This window comes from Apteryx mantelli, chromosome 1 (assembly GCF_036417845.1).
Source record: "Apteryx mantelli isolate bAptMan1 chromosome 1, bAptMan1.hap1, whole genome shotgun sequence".
NCBI classification, from domain to species: domain Eukaryota; kingdom Metazoa; phylum Chordata; class Aves; order Apterygiformes; family Apterygidae; genus Apteryx; species Apteryx mantelli.
In genome coordinates, this window is record NC_089978.1 from 66,580,862 (window position 1) to 66,597,483 (window position 16,622).

The following is a 16,622-nucleotide window of genomic DNA, read 5'->3' on the forward strand; positions in this document are numbered from 1 at the left end:
CCGGCCCGCCCGGCCCCGCTCCTCCCACCCGGCCCGGCCCGGCCCGGCCCCCGCCGGCGCCGGGGGAGGGAAGCGGCGCGGGGGCGGCGGGACGGCGCGCAGAGCCGCGGCGACGTGGCCGCCCCCGGGTGGCGGCGCGGGGGGAGCGCTGCCGCGGGGAGGCCCCTTCCTCGGGCGCCAAAGTCTTCCCGCTGGGAGGCGCGGGGACGGGGGGCGGGTGAACCCGCTCGGTGGCTTTGCCAGGGCCGGGGGTGCCCGCGTGGAAAGGCGGCGGGCTGCTCTCGCGGCTCTTCCTCCCTCCCCACCGGGTAGGTGGCGAGGCGGAAAGTTGCTCTGAAATAAGCGGGTCCTGGGGAGCTTTGCCAGGCGCGTTTGCCTTGGTGAAGAGGCAAGCGGTGGGATTTCGGTAGGCATCTGAGGATGTTTTCCCGAGTAGCAAATCGAACCGCTTTCACAGTCACTGGACCAGCTGCTGTAATTCAACTTAATTCTAGTTCAGTCGGCAGAGTTGCATTCAAGTTACCCAGAGATCTAGCCTATCTTCTTTGCATGAATCCTCTTAGTGCCAAAAGATTTGGGAAGAACGTTTTAATAGAGCATAAACGTGTTATGAATTTGGGACAAGAAAAGGGATAATGTACAGACAAACAACTAATGCGTAGATGAAACAACTGTTGCAGCATTTTTAAGAGAACCTCTTGGCTATTAACTTTCTCCTCCCTGCCTCGCTAGAAAGCATTCAGATAGCAGTACTTTTAATAATAAACGACCACACATCCTCACACTTGCCTGTTTGCATCGAAATTGCTAGAAATTCTTTGGTCAGTTTTGCCTTTATGAGATGCTTTGATTTTGCTTACCTGCTAAAAAAGAAATAGTTCTGTAACTGGACATGACTTGAAAAAAAATATTGTTAATTTTGCTTATTCTGCTTTTACTGCCCAGATATGAGGTTCTGCAGCTCTCCCCAGAGATATATAATTTCACTTAGGAATTAGATATGCTCCAAATATTACATTTCTGAAGATACCCAAAGAGAGAAGAAGCTAATTTTTTAAAATTTTTCTTTTACAATAGACCCCAAGATAATAATAGATAATATGATTCAGGGCTGCGTGAAGTATTATGTGATGGATTTTTGTTTCACTTTGATCATTATATGGCAGTATTTTGCTCTGGAGTATGTAGTTTTTCCCTAATTCCTGCTTCCTGACTGGATTTCATCAATCCCAGAGTTGGGAAAGAGGAACTCACTGACTCAAAGTGCTTCTTTTTGGTAGTGCAATGTAATTAGGTTTCCTCTGAAGGCCTTGTATGAAAGCATAAAAACAGTAGAGGTTCTCTTTGCATGGATACTCTTCCAAATTCCCATGTGCCATGTAAGTTACTCTTAAATGGCAGGCATCATTACAGAAAGATGAGAAAACAAGAATCCTGTATCAAAGAGTTTATACCCTGAAGATTTGAACCAGTAAAAGGATCCACAGTATACACCCTTACTCATGCATTGATTTACTGTCTGCGTAATAAAAAAAAAAAACTAAAAGCTTAAGTATAAGTATTGATTTACAGCAGTGCTTCTGCTACTAAATCATAGCAGTTAGAGCAGTTAAAACAATTATGTCGTATTTTACTAAGATTCTGCTGTATTTGATTTGTTTTCATTTTCTACTGAAATGTAGCCATTTCTGGCATTCAAAACATGAATATCAATAATCTCCAATAGTGATCCAGAAAATTTAGGAGTGATGCAGAAAAGCTAGGACAGAAAACAGCCACAATAACAGGGTGAAAATGCAACTGGGATTTTAGGCTTTGTTAATAAATAACATATACTGTAAAAGGAGACCACTGCTCCCTTGATAGATGTTTCGTGTAGTTGCTTGGAACCACTATCAACCCCTCCACACACACTTTTGAGCATGTGTATTTCAGGCTAACAGCAGTCAGTCAGGTTGGAGACTCTCCTGAAAGTGTCACCAGCCAACTTTAAGTGATGGCAATGTTTTACTTTTGTATGCTAACCACAGCCTAGCTAGATTAGACCACAGATCCATCTGGCCCCATACTCATTTAGGTCTGGTACTACAGCTAAGGGTTCTGATTCAGCCAGGGCTGCTGTACACCTTCCCATCGCCACTTATTTAGTTCATAGTAACCTATCCCTAAGAATAAAATGACATAGGATTGGAGATCCTATGTTTCAGATCCTTGAGAGAATTCAGGAAAATAGTTGGCAATGTGGAGGAGAGCTGACCTTATGAGAACAGTTACATGTTCCTGAGGTAAGCCAAAGACTCAAGGCTGTGAAATCCTTAGCAGTCTGAGTTTCCGTTGACCGCAAGAGGACAGGTTCACCAGCCACAGTACAGTGCATTTGCTTATTACTGACTACATCTTTTTGTATGAATGCTCCCTGGTCTTCAGTGTACAGTTGAAGTTGTATGTTGTTAAAGACAAATAGCTCATGATACACTGTAATGCAATATAGAAAATAACAGAACTTATGTGAAAAAAATTGAGAAAACATTGAGAGTCTGCAGTTTGCTCTCTAGCCCTCAAATGTATAGACTTGTTGCAAGATAGAGTTTCCCAAAATCACTGAGGTCTGCCTGTCTGTATATGGAGGTCTCTTTGGGAGCAAGTACGGGCATGAAGAATGTAAGAAATTAGTTGATCTAAAAGTGGAAGAAATGTGGAATACTTTACTGTTTGGATAGTAAATGTATGCAGGCTGTACACATTGTTTGGGTTGTTTTTTTGTTTTTTTTTTTTTAAGTTTTAGAGCATCCAAGGACACGGTTTAATTATTATGAGGGTGTTCGTTAGCCTTCTTGACAGCGTGATGACATAGTCACCATACTGGTCTCCAGATGATCTGGAATTCAGACACTCGTGCAGTTTATGGAAGGTGGATAACACATCATTAGCGTTTCCTAGTAATTTCTGTGCAATTTCTGTGTAAAATTCCCCCAAGAACAGGAACGCCAGCCTTGTATTCCAGCCAATAAGCCTGAGCCAATAATGACTGTCGGCGTCAGGGTAACTCAACCTTTCTAGGCTCCCACAGTATGAAAGCTGCCTAGTTTTGTAGGAGAAAATTAGAGCCTGTTTATTTGTTTCCTTTCCAGCCTTCCCTAGGTATCTATATACATTGTCCTGCTTATGGGTCCCATTTGCTCTCAGGGCTAACAGTATCTTGTAAGCTCACAAGGAGTGAAATGTTTGTCGCAGAACAGAGCTGATTTTTGCTGAGCTGACCATACCTTCTTTTGGAGACAAACTGAGCAAGTGGTGGAAGGTGCATATCAAGCGAACTGCTACCCCCAGCATGCCACAGGTTTGCTGAGGCCTTGCTGTTAAGGACCTGTGTCTGTCTTTTTCATCATCTGATGCTGTCTCTGTCTTCCGAGATATTAAATCTCCAGGACCAGACCAGTGCTTCCAGAAAATATCACTGGGGTCTGACTGGGACTGTTTGTAATGACAAAGGAGGTACAAACCATTGACAGAAACATTTAAACACAGACAAATCCATAAGATGGAGCTGTGTACCTCAGTTATCCAGTGACTGCTAGGTCAGGCCTCAAAACAAAACAGAAGGGCAATAGGAAGGTTTATTACTTGTCCTCAAAACATGATGGCACTCAAATGATTTATTTGTTGCACTTCTTAATGAGGCATGAGGTCACTGCAAAAACAATGAACACCTAGCAGTTTTTGAAGCTTGGCAATATCTGGTTTTGTTTCTGCTTAATGCCTTCCTTTATTATCTCTTGTATCTAAATTAGCAAATGAGTGTGTCTGCTCATTAAACAGAATCATTCTCACTCCTCAGCTTCTAGGCAACTAACTACAGCTCTCTCTCAAGACGCTCTCAACAGCTGCAAATTCTAAAAGAACTGCTAATCGCATTGCCGCTATTCTGTCTACGTATTTATCCCTAGACTAGACTCTTCACCCCATGGATTAGTTCATAGCCTGGGTTCCCTAATCAGGGGAAATTATACTGCACTTCAAATCAAGACCTAGTCCTCTTTTCCTTGAGTTGCAATTCCTCCCCTTTCTCCCTCAGATCTGGAAATATTTTCCCATGACTTTTCTTGTACTGGCTTCTGTTTGACCCTTCCCCAAGCCAGCTTAGCTTGATGAGCTGATGGAAAAACTAACTCAACAGTAAAAGTTAATAGTTTTCTACTGGTTTTGTGATTTGGAAGAGATCAGTGTAGAGCCAGTGCAAAAGAGGCCGATTAGGCAGCCCGCAGTTGGAGCCACTTAGCTTCAGCTCCCTGGAGCTTCAGCCTGGCTAACACCAGCAACGTGCATGGGCCTTCGCTTCCCCTTGGCCTGTGTCCCTGCTCTGCCCTCCTTTCAAATCACAGAACTTTTAGAGCCCCTTAGTGAAATAGTTGTAGGGCTATTTTCTTTCACAGTGATTCTAGAAGGGTGTTGCTGTATTAACTGTGCCTGGTAGATGCCTGAACCATAGTACACTGAAAATGACACAGGTAAAATCAACCAGCTTGAGACGTCCTTATCATGGAAGAGCCTGACCTGAATGACTAGAATTTGCCTCCATTATAGGCGACTGAAAACAAAGTCTTAGGTAGAAAGCAGTAGGCAACTGTATAGGTACAGCCATCAAGACTGTGAACTGTGACTGTAGACTTTCCCTGATGCACGAACACTAGAGAGGCAGAGGAAAATAAGGGCTGGTGAGGAATTCTACATCTAGGTCTTCTGTGGAAGGTAAGTCTGGCCTGAGTCGCAAAACTGTGAGTCAAGGTCTCAAATCAGCTTTCTTCAGTGAGGAATCTGAGTTTTCGTACCAGCAGGAGCTGGTACGGAGCAGAGGGAGCAAGCACGCTGGGTTCACTCAACTAGCCAGCTCGATTCGCTCCTTACTACTACTCTGATTTCTTCAAAATCATTCAAGTCTTCTACTTTTTTATATCGATGTAGATAGATCGATATGTTTTACCATAAGAAGGTATCAGCACTTTGCTAGTTTTTTTAGACTTTCTGCTATACCTAATATAAAAATATGTTAACCTCCCTGGTTTGAGTTTGTAAATGAGAGAATGGAAGAACTGTTTCCTGCATTTCAGGGGGCTTTGTGTGGATGTGCTTGACAAATGACATGAAACGGTAGGACTGGGTCCTTAGTCACAAAGTAAGAAAATAATGATTCAAAGTGATCACAAAGTAGGCAGCTCTGGTAAGTGTACAAAATGTGAGTTTTACATAGATTTCTTTTTTCTGACTGCAGCATTTCAAGGTTTAATTACATTCCACCAAAGTAGGACAATCTAAGCCTATCTTCTTATTCTATTATGCTCCTTGAATTTAATAGGGTACCATGCGTGAATGTGTACAGTTTATATGACTCTAAGAAGTCACAGAATTATGGCCTACAAAAAGTTTTATTAGATTTTTACTCTTTCCAGTATCATAAAGGGGATCAAGTATGTAAGCTGGTAGTAAATTAGAATCTGATCTAGTTCATATAAAATCATCAAGATTCTTTCAGCTTGCTCATCATGAAGAGATCCGTGTGCCTACATGAAGTCCTATGGACTCTGGCTGCCTGCAGCAGCACACTCAGGTGAATCTGATGGTATGTTTGGCAGAATCTGATAGTGCAATCCTAATAACTGATAATGACACGTGAGCCCAAATGAAGACCACTTGTGACCTTTAAATATGAAGTTATTTTCACAACACAGGTTTGTGACAGTTGGACAAACTTTATTTGCAAGTTCAATAATGTCATCATGTGCAAGAGAAGCAACAATAACCCTTTTTCCAGAATAGATATGTATTTTCAAGTGAGCCCATCTAGCCACTTTTTATAGTCATGCATATCAAATATCTTCTGCATTTTTTACCCCAATTTTAAGTCATTTCTCTGGGCTCTGAGCTACAGCTACCGTACTTCCCTATGAAGAAGTTCACGTGATGCCAAGCTTGTCAGTGTTGTTCCTGATCAGACAGAAAAGGCTGTTGCAGAATGTCACAGACTAACCATCAGATCAAAACCAAATCCAGTTAGGAGTTATACTTTGTCCTGCCTTTAGCCATGTCACTACACTTTTTTTTCTCTCTCTTTTGGCTGGAAGAGCTGCTGTGATCCCTTTCTTCTCCCACCCTTTGAACTTCACCCCCATCCACACAGTATGCAGAGAGAGGTGTGACCTCAGGTCTGGCGACTGTGCAAAGGTCAAAAGTATTTGATTGAATTTGGCGTAAAGAAACAGGTGTCCTCGTTTTACATACAAAAATAACATTGTAACCTTCAAAGTGTAAACTGATCTCCGTGAAAGCAAATGATTCCTCCTAAAAGTACAGAACTTATGCGTTCTTGCTTCATCTGCCTAGGTCTGGTGCTTGGGCTACAGACGCACCAGATGTTGGTGGGTAATAGAATTTATTCAGAGAGGAAATGTTAATGTAATGAGGGGTACAAAGACAGTAGTGATTTAGTTATATGTGTGAAGATGGAACTTAGTGATGGGGAAGACAGAATAGTATAATAGTATAACTAATTATACACTGGTATAATTTTTTGGCAGTAGCACTGGAAGTTTTTGCTTAAGTTTTTAGATTTCAAATTAGAAACTTGCTGTAAAAATTTTTCAAGTCCTCTTCTAGTCCTAGTTTAGGACTAGAAAAAATGTTGCTATGACTATTTTAACAGTTATTTCTGCAACAGAAAATCTTTCCCTCCCAGAATATAAAAGAAGACTTCCTAGCTGCTTTCCAGGTTGTATAAAGAGAGCTCAGAATGCCAGTATTTCAGAGCTGGATTCATAGCCAGTCAGTCAGACTTTCACTAATCACATAGATATATTAGACAAAGAAAAGTGTTTTAATATGTATATGCACTCAAGATAATACTAAAACAACTCTAAGTTTTATTGAACTAATTTCAAACATAGCATAAGGATAACATCATTACATTTGAAACTTTGTAGTATGTAATATCCTGTAGGGAGTTTATATAATGATGTTGCATTCAGAATGTCCTATTTTTCTGTGTCTTTAACCATATATTTAAGGCTAAAATAAAGTGCATCACTCCTCAGTGCACCACTTCACATAATAATGTTTCTGGGAATTCATTTTTGTGTCATTCTTTAGAGAGCATTTTCAATTTCAGTATGTAAAAACTTGCTGTTGATGAGTCGTATAAAACTGTTCCGTTTTGCTTTTGTCCTTTCTTTTTTAATAACCAAGTTTTCCATCATCACTCACCTTGAGTATGCTACCAGAAGTCTTATTGAGATCAATGGAGCTATTCATAGCAAAGATATAAATAAGCAGGACAAGATTTGAACTTCGGCCACTTCAAAAAATATTCTCCTCTCTAATTATATATACATAATCCTGCTCTAAATTTAAGAACAAAAATATTTTAAGAATCTCCTCCTGTTTACTGTTTGCAGCTGAAACTGAAACTTTTTCCCTCTGCTATAATAGAGTTATCCTCTATGCAGCTCTGTTATGGGAAAATCTGATACAAACAGTAATTGCTCATGAAGTATATTTTTTGGCACCTTGTTTCTGAGTTGCTGTGAAGTGCTACTGTTTTGACATCTTTCCAGACTGTAGATGCTGCTGAGTTTCCTGGGAGCCTGGGAAGTTATCTAGAAATGAAACATGTTGTTGGTGATTCCCTGTAGAAAAACAAGTTTCTGAAGTAATTACTTTGGTACCTCCTGCTCTGGCTTCAGCTCTGAAAATACTATTTGAAAATTTGCTTGCTTGCTTTTTTTTTTTTATTATTTGAAATGCCCAGTGGGAGTTAAACATAATTGCAGTTTGCTTTTGGGGGGGGGGCTATTTAGTTTTTAGTAATATTCAGTATTTTCATGACATTTTCATCTTCAGAGCATTGCAGAAATAAAGCCCCATATTCTGTGCTGACTTACATTTATCCCAGCTTCACTAAAATGTTGCTTAAATTGCTTGTGGGAACAAACGAGTCCCATATTTGGCCTGATGGGTCACTGATCAGTTCCAGCAGCTTTGAGTATAATGTATGCCAACCTTCCTTCCTACCCAGGGAAAGTAACTCTTAAACCAGAGAGAAAAGATAGGAGCACAGTGGATGGAAGAAGGAAAGGAGGGGGAGGGGAGGGATAAAGAAAGAAAACGCTATAGGAAAAAGCTACTCCATCTTATGTGATACTTTTACATAGGATGAGTTATACAGATCCTTTTAACATACTGAGAAACCAGCTTTTTCAGTAGTTCTGTGAGATAGAAGAACTTGAAAAAATTACTAATGTTTGTTGATATTTAAACTAAATCCCAAATTTAAGCAGAAGTGCTCGGTGAAACTCATTCCAGATTTAATACGATATAATCTAATTGACTTCAAACACCTGTCTGTGTCAAAGCTGGTCTATTGAAAGAATTAAAATAACAAACACTAAAGAACACTTTTAGAATATTCTGGAGATGTTAACACAAGATATTATTATTGGACTGAGCCTGTTCCTATTTAATTCCAATAAAGAAGCTTGTAATTCTCTAAAGCACAGAGGAGATTACTATAAAATAAAATAAAATAGCAAGATTGCTATTCTTAATGAAATCAGGAAAGGATAAAGGAAAAATTAATTTAACATAGACAAATAAAACTGGATGGAAGAAATAATTGAAATTAGAAAGTGAAACAAAAGGGTTTTTGTCCAAAAGAGAAGGGAGAGAATACAAAGTATAAAATGAAAGCTTAGTTATAGAATACATACACAGAAAATCAGAATGGAAAAGTGTAAAAGGAAAATAACTAAGAATACCCACTATGGTCAGAAGACTTCAGTGACTAAAGAAAAAGATTTCCATTCTCAGTGAAATGACAAGTATAGGAGAGGGACCTGATTTCATAGCTTGCTACTGGTCAGCTGAGTACTGAAGTATTTTCTTAACTCTTAGGAATGCTGTTAACACTTAAGTGCATGTCTAAAATGAAGCATATGCTAAAACTCTTCAGCAAAGAAGGATGGACATGATTTCAAATTCTGTTACAAGTTTTTCATCAGGGTTGTACATTAGCTAACTTCTGGCCATGCAGGAAATGGATAGTGAGAAAAGGAAATAGAAAATAATAGAGCACAAATGAAGAAATCATGAAGAGCACTTGTCAGCTTCAACTTTGAGGCTTGAGCCAATGTGTTTTGAAGCTGATAGAAAAAAATCCATCAATTTCAGTGACTTTCAGATCAAAATCTGTGTTTTGATAGATAAGGCATGTAAGTTCACAATGTACTTCTGTGCATTCTAAGTACATTTTGTGATCGTGAAAGATAGAAGATTTATAACAAGCCTTTGTATGAAGGCACAAGCACCCTGACTACTTGAGACTGAAGGCCTTTTCAAACTGGAAGGATTTACGCAATCCAGGGAATGGAAGTGGAGTTTGTTCTCGAATAGAACATTCAGTTCATTGCGAGTGTTCTCGAATTGCCAATATGAGGGATAAAAAACTACTGGAAAGCTAGTACTAGTGAGAGTAGCTGTTAAAATGTTGTGGTGGAAGCTTTAAAACAAAAGAAAGTAACTGTTTTTTGACAGTGCATAATTACGCTACAGAGCTCTTTGCCAACTCCTTGCCTTGTATAGGCCACAAGTTAGAAAAGGGTTGGACAAACTAAGGAAAGTCAGAGAGTCCTGAAGCTACTAATTCTTGGACACTTGGAGCATATACGAGGAAGTAATTCCTGCATGCTTGCTCTATTTCTGCACACATTTGAATCTGAATATGACACTGGTTTTAATTCAGAGAGATGCAATGGTTTCTCAGGTGGTTTCTCACACAGACATGTCCTCACGTCTGTGAAAGAAAGAACAAGTGGATGATTTTATGAAGCATCCCCGAACCTCTGAAGTTATATATGAACATAAACTGAAATTTGGGTCAGCTTGTCTTAAAACATCAATCTAAAACTTACAGCATTTCAGGAGATGAAAATGACCACTCATTTGTCCCCTCAGTGGGACACTGAGACCTTGTGGTACAATCAAGAGAGGAGGTGACTGTAGAAAGAGGCTGCAGAGGTGTCCCAGATTCTGGGCTAACCCATTCTCTAATATGAATTAGAGCCACATGAAGGCTAATAACAGTCCAAAGCCTTATTTTTCAACTTTTTGCATAACAAGACATAGGTGCTCTCTTGCTTCTTGATTATCAGCTAGAAAGACAATAAAACTTATGATGACATGATCCAGTTAGTCAATAGGAAAGAAGAAATTAAGTGGCGTGGATTTTAAGAACTATAATCTATACTGGAGTTAAGCAAAGAAATATTGAGATAATATTTAAAGATCACAGAATTGAAAAGGTTCTGCGAAAACTGGGTAGCTTGATCAAAAGTCAGACAAGAGTAGATGTTTGACCATCTTCTCTGAGGGAGATATTTGAAGACACAGTACCTCTGTCTAGTCTTTCAGTAGGGGTGGCAATAATTGAATCAATGGAGTACCATTCCAGTTTGAAGAAACCTTAAACTCTTCTAAAACTGTTTTAAAACTAGGTCTGACAAAACAGTAAGGAACAATCCTAGAATGCCAGAAGGTTCAGCTAATGCTGTAGGTCTTTTATATCCTAAACTACCTGATAGCAGTGGTAACTTGTTGTTCTGGTTTTCATAGCTTTCTCACATCTAGTCTTCTCTTTCTGAGAGATTTTTCTGTTCTGCTCTTTTATTAGGTCTCCCTGGTAAGGCAGTGTGGCTGCTTGTGCCCCACTTGTTTCATGCTGGAAAGAAAATCAAATCACAAGAGGCCACAAGAATAAGTGGTTCATATTTTCACTCAGCTAAAATAAACATTAACCCTGAGTCCTCAAATGTTTTCAAGAGAGCTGACCCAGAATTTATCAGACACTTGAAATAAACTGTTAACTATTAACCAGCAAATGGAGGCTGCTTATGGTCACATTCTGAGATAAGCTATTGCCTAGGAGTAAAATGATTCATGACCTTGACAAACTGGGTTTCTGATTGCAGCAAAAAGTTAGCTTCTTCATTACCCTTCTACTATCTGTGTATATTAACTGAGTTAATATAATTGGATAACAAATATATCAGTAGAAGTAGTTGCTCACCAGTGTGTACTCAGGGGCTAGCAATCCAGCCTTCAGTTTTGACAAAGTTTATCTGAGTTGGCAGAAATGCGTTCTAGCCTCCTTTGCAGTCCATTTTTGCAGAAAACAATACCCAGGAAAAAGCATCCTGACAGTAATACACTTTCTCAGTAGCATCTATTAAATATTACTCTCAAACATGCTAATTTAACCCTGTCCTTTGCCTTCCTCATATTGGTCACAGCTCAGAGTTAAAACCATTTTGACAAGTAAAGGGTAGCTTTACTATGCTGGTGAACCAACATAGTAGGGGTTCTTCAAGCAGAATAATAACATTAAAGCTGGGGAACTACTGCCCCCGGAAGTACTAGCAATTGGCAATAATCCTACCACAAATCTAGCCCTGTTTCTCTATAAGGTGCTTCAGGACTCATGCCTTTTGCATTTTCTGTGTGGCAAGGAACAATGTTCTCTTGTTATGTGATCAAAGACTACTAATGATGGGGAGGTGGGTAGGGCAATGAGCAATGTAGGTATCATCTTTCTTGTGGAGGGTGCTGTATCATCGCCCTCCTGATAGAGTATAACACAGTCAACTCCTCCCATGGTCATGGGTGGGACCCAAGGGAGCTCAGCCCTCCATGAGGAGCATCCTGTGGGAACCAACTCATAACAAAACTGCTGGGAGCTGAAACTGCCCTCTTTACCACACAAGGGATGTGATCTACCTGTGCCATAGATGCAAAGTGTAGGTACCATGCCAGTAGCTTCAGGGATCAGCCTGCCTAAATTCATCACTTCTATTCTCTGACTGCATCTAAACTGAGCATGGAATATGTGGTATAGCTTATCCCAAAACTGAGGCCACTTGACTGGAGTGGCTTGTGGCTTTCTTTCAGCCTGTGAGCCAGGTTTCTTCCTTATATTTCCCAGATAGCATGATTTAGATGTAGACTAAGCGGAGAGAGGTGTTTTTGAAGGCTTTATGTAAGAGACTGTCTGCCAGTCGTAGGTGTCTCCAGGGTGAATTATTTTGCATTTGTTGAAAACAAAGCTCATCTACTATTGTGTTGCCCTTTCAGTTGAATTGGGTTACGATTCTCTGAATTTCTGCTTCGCCTTCTCTGGGCATGGCTAACCTAAAGAACTTCAAGAAACAGAACTTTCATCTTTCATCTTCTTTTATTTTTCACGTGATATCATGTCATATCTAATATGGAACCTTGAGACAACCCCCTTTTAGCTTTTTGTCATGAAGAAATGTGGTATTAATTTCTAATGTGTTTTCCACTTTTTAGTTATACTTTTGATTGATAAAAATATTTGGCTGTCACAGTCTGGTGCCTAATTAAGCAGTGTTCACCCTGGAAAATCATCTCTCCCTCTTCTATTACCATTCTTTAAATGTGTTCCTAAGCAGGGAAAGAAAAAACTAGCACAGTTTACCCACACTTTCAAAAGGCTTGACAAGACTGTTTATATGAGGTTATCAAAAATACTGAAGTCATGGGCCAAAATCTAGCTAACAGAGTAGGGGTTTTACTAATTTCAGCTGCACATTTTTTCCTTTAAGACTCCATATCCATAGCTTTCCTTCTGTAACTTCCAGGGATTTTTGTTTAAAAATGTACAATAAGATATTAATTTGGAATAAATTAAAAGTTGCTTATGATAGTATAGTTTCATGGTTGAATGCTTCTTGACATCTTTTCCAGTAAGATGAAGGAAAAATCCTTTCCATTTGACCCAAATTGTGTCAGAGAGAGAAGAGCTGAGTCAATACATCTTTGCTCCTTATCTTTACTAACACAGCAGAAGTCTGTGGGTGGAAATTATGAGAATCTGAACTACTTGGAGCTATAGTTAATAAATTTGGCTGCAGTGTAGGCATACCCATAGAGGCGTTTCTATTTTGGCTAAGAGAGTGAGGATTTTAACAAGTTGCATCAACTTCCTCTCTCTGACTAAGGAAATTTTGCATCAAAAGATGAAAGCAGAAGCTCTCCAGTCAAATGTACCATGCCTAGCAGATGCTTTACAATTTACATGTTTTTGCCCCAAATCATGGGAGACCAGTGACTGTGAAAGCCAGGATCCTTGCTTCCTCTGTGATGATGCAAAATCATATCCTCAAAACCGTGAAGTGGTTCAGAAGAAATTTCACTTTCTGCACTTTTAAAGGATTTGTAGTAATTGGCCTGAGAAGATATGCTTTGTGTTAATCCACAGCAGTGCATGGGGACTTGTATGAATTTATTGTCATGTCTTAAAACACAAACTAGTCCAAGCACAAATGGACATTCAGAATATGGCTGTATTATGCAGCCGGGGTGCTTAAAATCTTGTGTGCTTATTTCATGCTTGAAACACCATACCTGTTCCTATGCTGTCCTGGTTTCCATGTAAAAGAAAAGCTGATGTTCAGGCAAGAGGGAGCCACAGCAAACTTGGGCAGGTGCCTTTATCTGGACAATTAGGGAAACCAAGACTACAGGCAACTCCATGCAGTATATATACATGCTGCCATAGCTTTGGCACAGCCCTAAACTGAAGGAATTACTTCTGAAACAAGCTCTTACAAAGAAAAAAGTGATTACCATTTCTCTTAAATGTAATTTTTCAAAAATCACATCTGTCAAGCAGGTTGTATGCATTATTATTATTTACCTTAAAAAATAGGATAAAAAAATCTGGATGTAATATGAATATCTAGAATATGTGTGGTCTCAAATAAGCTTGACAAATAGAGGATAACTTCAGGAGTTCAAAGTACTGCTGTCTAGTCTAAACGTGTGGTCGGCAGAGTGCCAGGGAGCAGCAGGGTAAGGCAGTGCTGAATTTATTCCTTCTAACCAGTGAAATTCTACGGCATGAAGCAGCAGCAAAGAGGAGCTCATGAAAAGAAAATTTCTGTACAAGCTATTAAGGGGAAAAAATGGCCCACAATAAACTGAAGATTTTCTGGGTCCCAGCTCTCTGTGGGGGTGGACTTTCATTTCGGGGCTTTCCAGAAAATCGACGGGTTGGAAAGTGAGAAACCTTTCATCCACAGAGAAAGCAAAATGAGCTTCCCCGGAGGGATGCCAGAAGCTGGCAGTCACCCGGTGCTGAGGTCCTCCTGCTTGTGTTTCCAGCTCACTGTCAAGTTTTGCATGAACACAGATCTTTTTTTTTTCAGCTGAGCCTCCGCAAGGTGGCAGCAAGTATTCTCCTATAGGCTCTTGAGCACCCTCTAAAAAGAGTAATCAGTAAGCATGTGCCTTTTTTGTTAATCGGAAATCGTTAATTAAAAACGAGAGCTTGCTCCTCTGCCAGGGCTCCCCAGGAGTGAGAATTTGTGATGGTCTGTCAGCTAGCGTGGGGCTCTGCTCTTCTGGACTCTTTTCTCTTTCCAGTTTTGTTTTTATTTGTGTGAGAGCAAGTCTATTGAATTCAATGCAGGTGTAACAGTGAAATCAAGTGAATTTCCCCCTTAAGCTTGGAGCAAATTAACAAATCCAAAGAGCTGAACTACCGAAATTACGAGTTAATGCAGAAGAGAAGGAGGAATATGAGTGTGTTTATTGAAAATCTGCTCAGCAGCCAGATACATAAGTGTTTTCCTGGAGTCGTCTGGAAAGAGTGTTTTTTTATTGCTCACTCATCTGTTTGAGTGTGTCAATAAACAACCTTTTAAATCCCAACAATTCACAGTGGTATAAAAGGGAGACAGCCAAGCTGCCTATGGTTTTCTAATGTTCCTCCTCATTGAATTTCAGCACAATACCAGGTTCCAAATATAAACTATCCTTGGGGCAACTCAGGCTACACCTGTAATCTCGCTCAGAGCCCTCACAAAAAGTCTGTTTATCTCACCCATGGAAGAGCCCTTGGAAAGCTGAAGAGCTTTTCATTGTGCCTGCAAGTTTGGACTGTTGAACTAATAGGAGAAGTGAATGAGGAGAAATGAGACAGACCAACCCCTGGTTGCAAATGTCAAGACTCAAATCTTTCTACGTGAAAACCAGGTGACTGCTAGTTAGAGTAATTCAGCTGAGGAAAATGTATGTCATGACTCAGAAGAAAGATGGCCAGTACCCAGCTGACACAGGGTTCAAAGCATACACTTCCCATGGAAATGAATTGAGAGTGATTGCCAAGGGAAAACCTACTTCCATTTTTTTGAGTTGTAACCCCATTACATTTCAGTAGTCCATTGCAATGTTAAAGGTAGCATTATTTTGGGCAGAGCTACCATCACTGCATGGAGGGGCTCAGCCCCTCATGGCTCCATTGAACCTTCAAAGCGGGCTCCCTCTGTGTTATGCAGTTGTCAGCACCATCTCATGAAAAAGGGTATCAGTGACAAATTCTGGTAAATACTGACATGGTTATTGCTGTTCCCCAGCACCTAATAAATAAATTAGCTCCAAAGAATCAACGGAATCCCCTTGACTCCAAGGGCCCAGGAGACTGGCTGTCTCGAAATATCTCTTCACTATTCTTTGCTCTCTGACTACTTAACCAGAAAGCCCAAATACGTCACCATTGTATGGTTGCATTAAGTGACCATTTCCTCCTTGGTGGATTAACAATCTTATCTTCTAAAGAAGCTGACAAATGAAGAATCTGACAGTCAGCTTCACCAATTACCTTCTCAACAGCCTTGCTGTGGGAGAAGGAGACACAGAGCTGCCCTGAAAAGCGGTGTGGCACCACAGCCAGCTGTTCAGAAGCTTATACCAGTAGAGTGAAGGGTCAGGCCTGCTGGGCCTGGTGCATCGTGGCACTGATGTGGTTTCATGCTGGTCCAGGCCACAGTGAGACATGCAGGGGTTGCAGCACAACTGTATGGCTTTCCTTTAACACATAATTGGGGTGTGTCAACAGAGACACTACAGCACTCTTAATCCCCCTCCCATGTTCTAATTCAGTGAACAACACCTTCATAAAATTGCAGTAAAACCATAGCAAATAAGGACTAACATTTATCCTATTTGGATAAAAAAAAGCTCTGCTACCACTGCTCTGCTTGAATATGAATGATCCTGTCTGCAAATTAAACAGAAAGCTTATCATAGCAAGAAATACTTGACAATGACTAATGATTCAAACAGCAGAGATTACCCAGGTCGTTCACCCTCTGGAAAAGCTCTGCATATAAGAGCTTTGAAGGTGCTGTGGTAGAGATGGAGAGTGTCTTCCCCTGAACAGCCACAGCATGAGTCCAAAAATCATTTGTATTGCAGTCATGCTAAAGTGAGATGCTGACATGTTCAGGATATTGCTGTTCATGTTCTCTGTCACAGGCCATAGACTACTACTGTAATAATCAAGAATGACCATGAACCTAAGAGAGAAAATGTTTAGGGGCCACTGCTGAATTGAAAGAGAGAAACGATGATATACTATTTTTTTAGACCATTGATAAAATGACCATTTGATACATTATAATTTCCCAGAATAATATGGTATCATTAGTCAGAAAAATTACCATTAAGTCAGTGATATAAATGAACGGCCTGGTGGAAATGACTCCTCATGATCTCTGAAC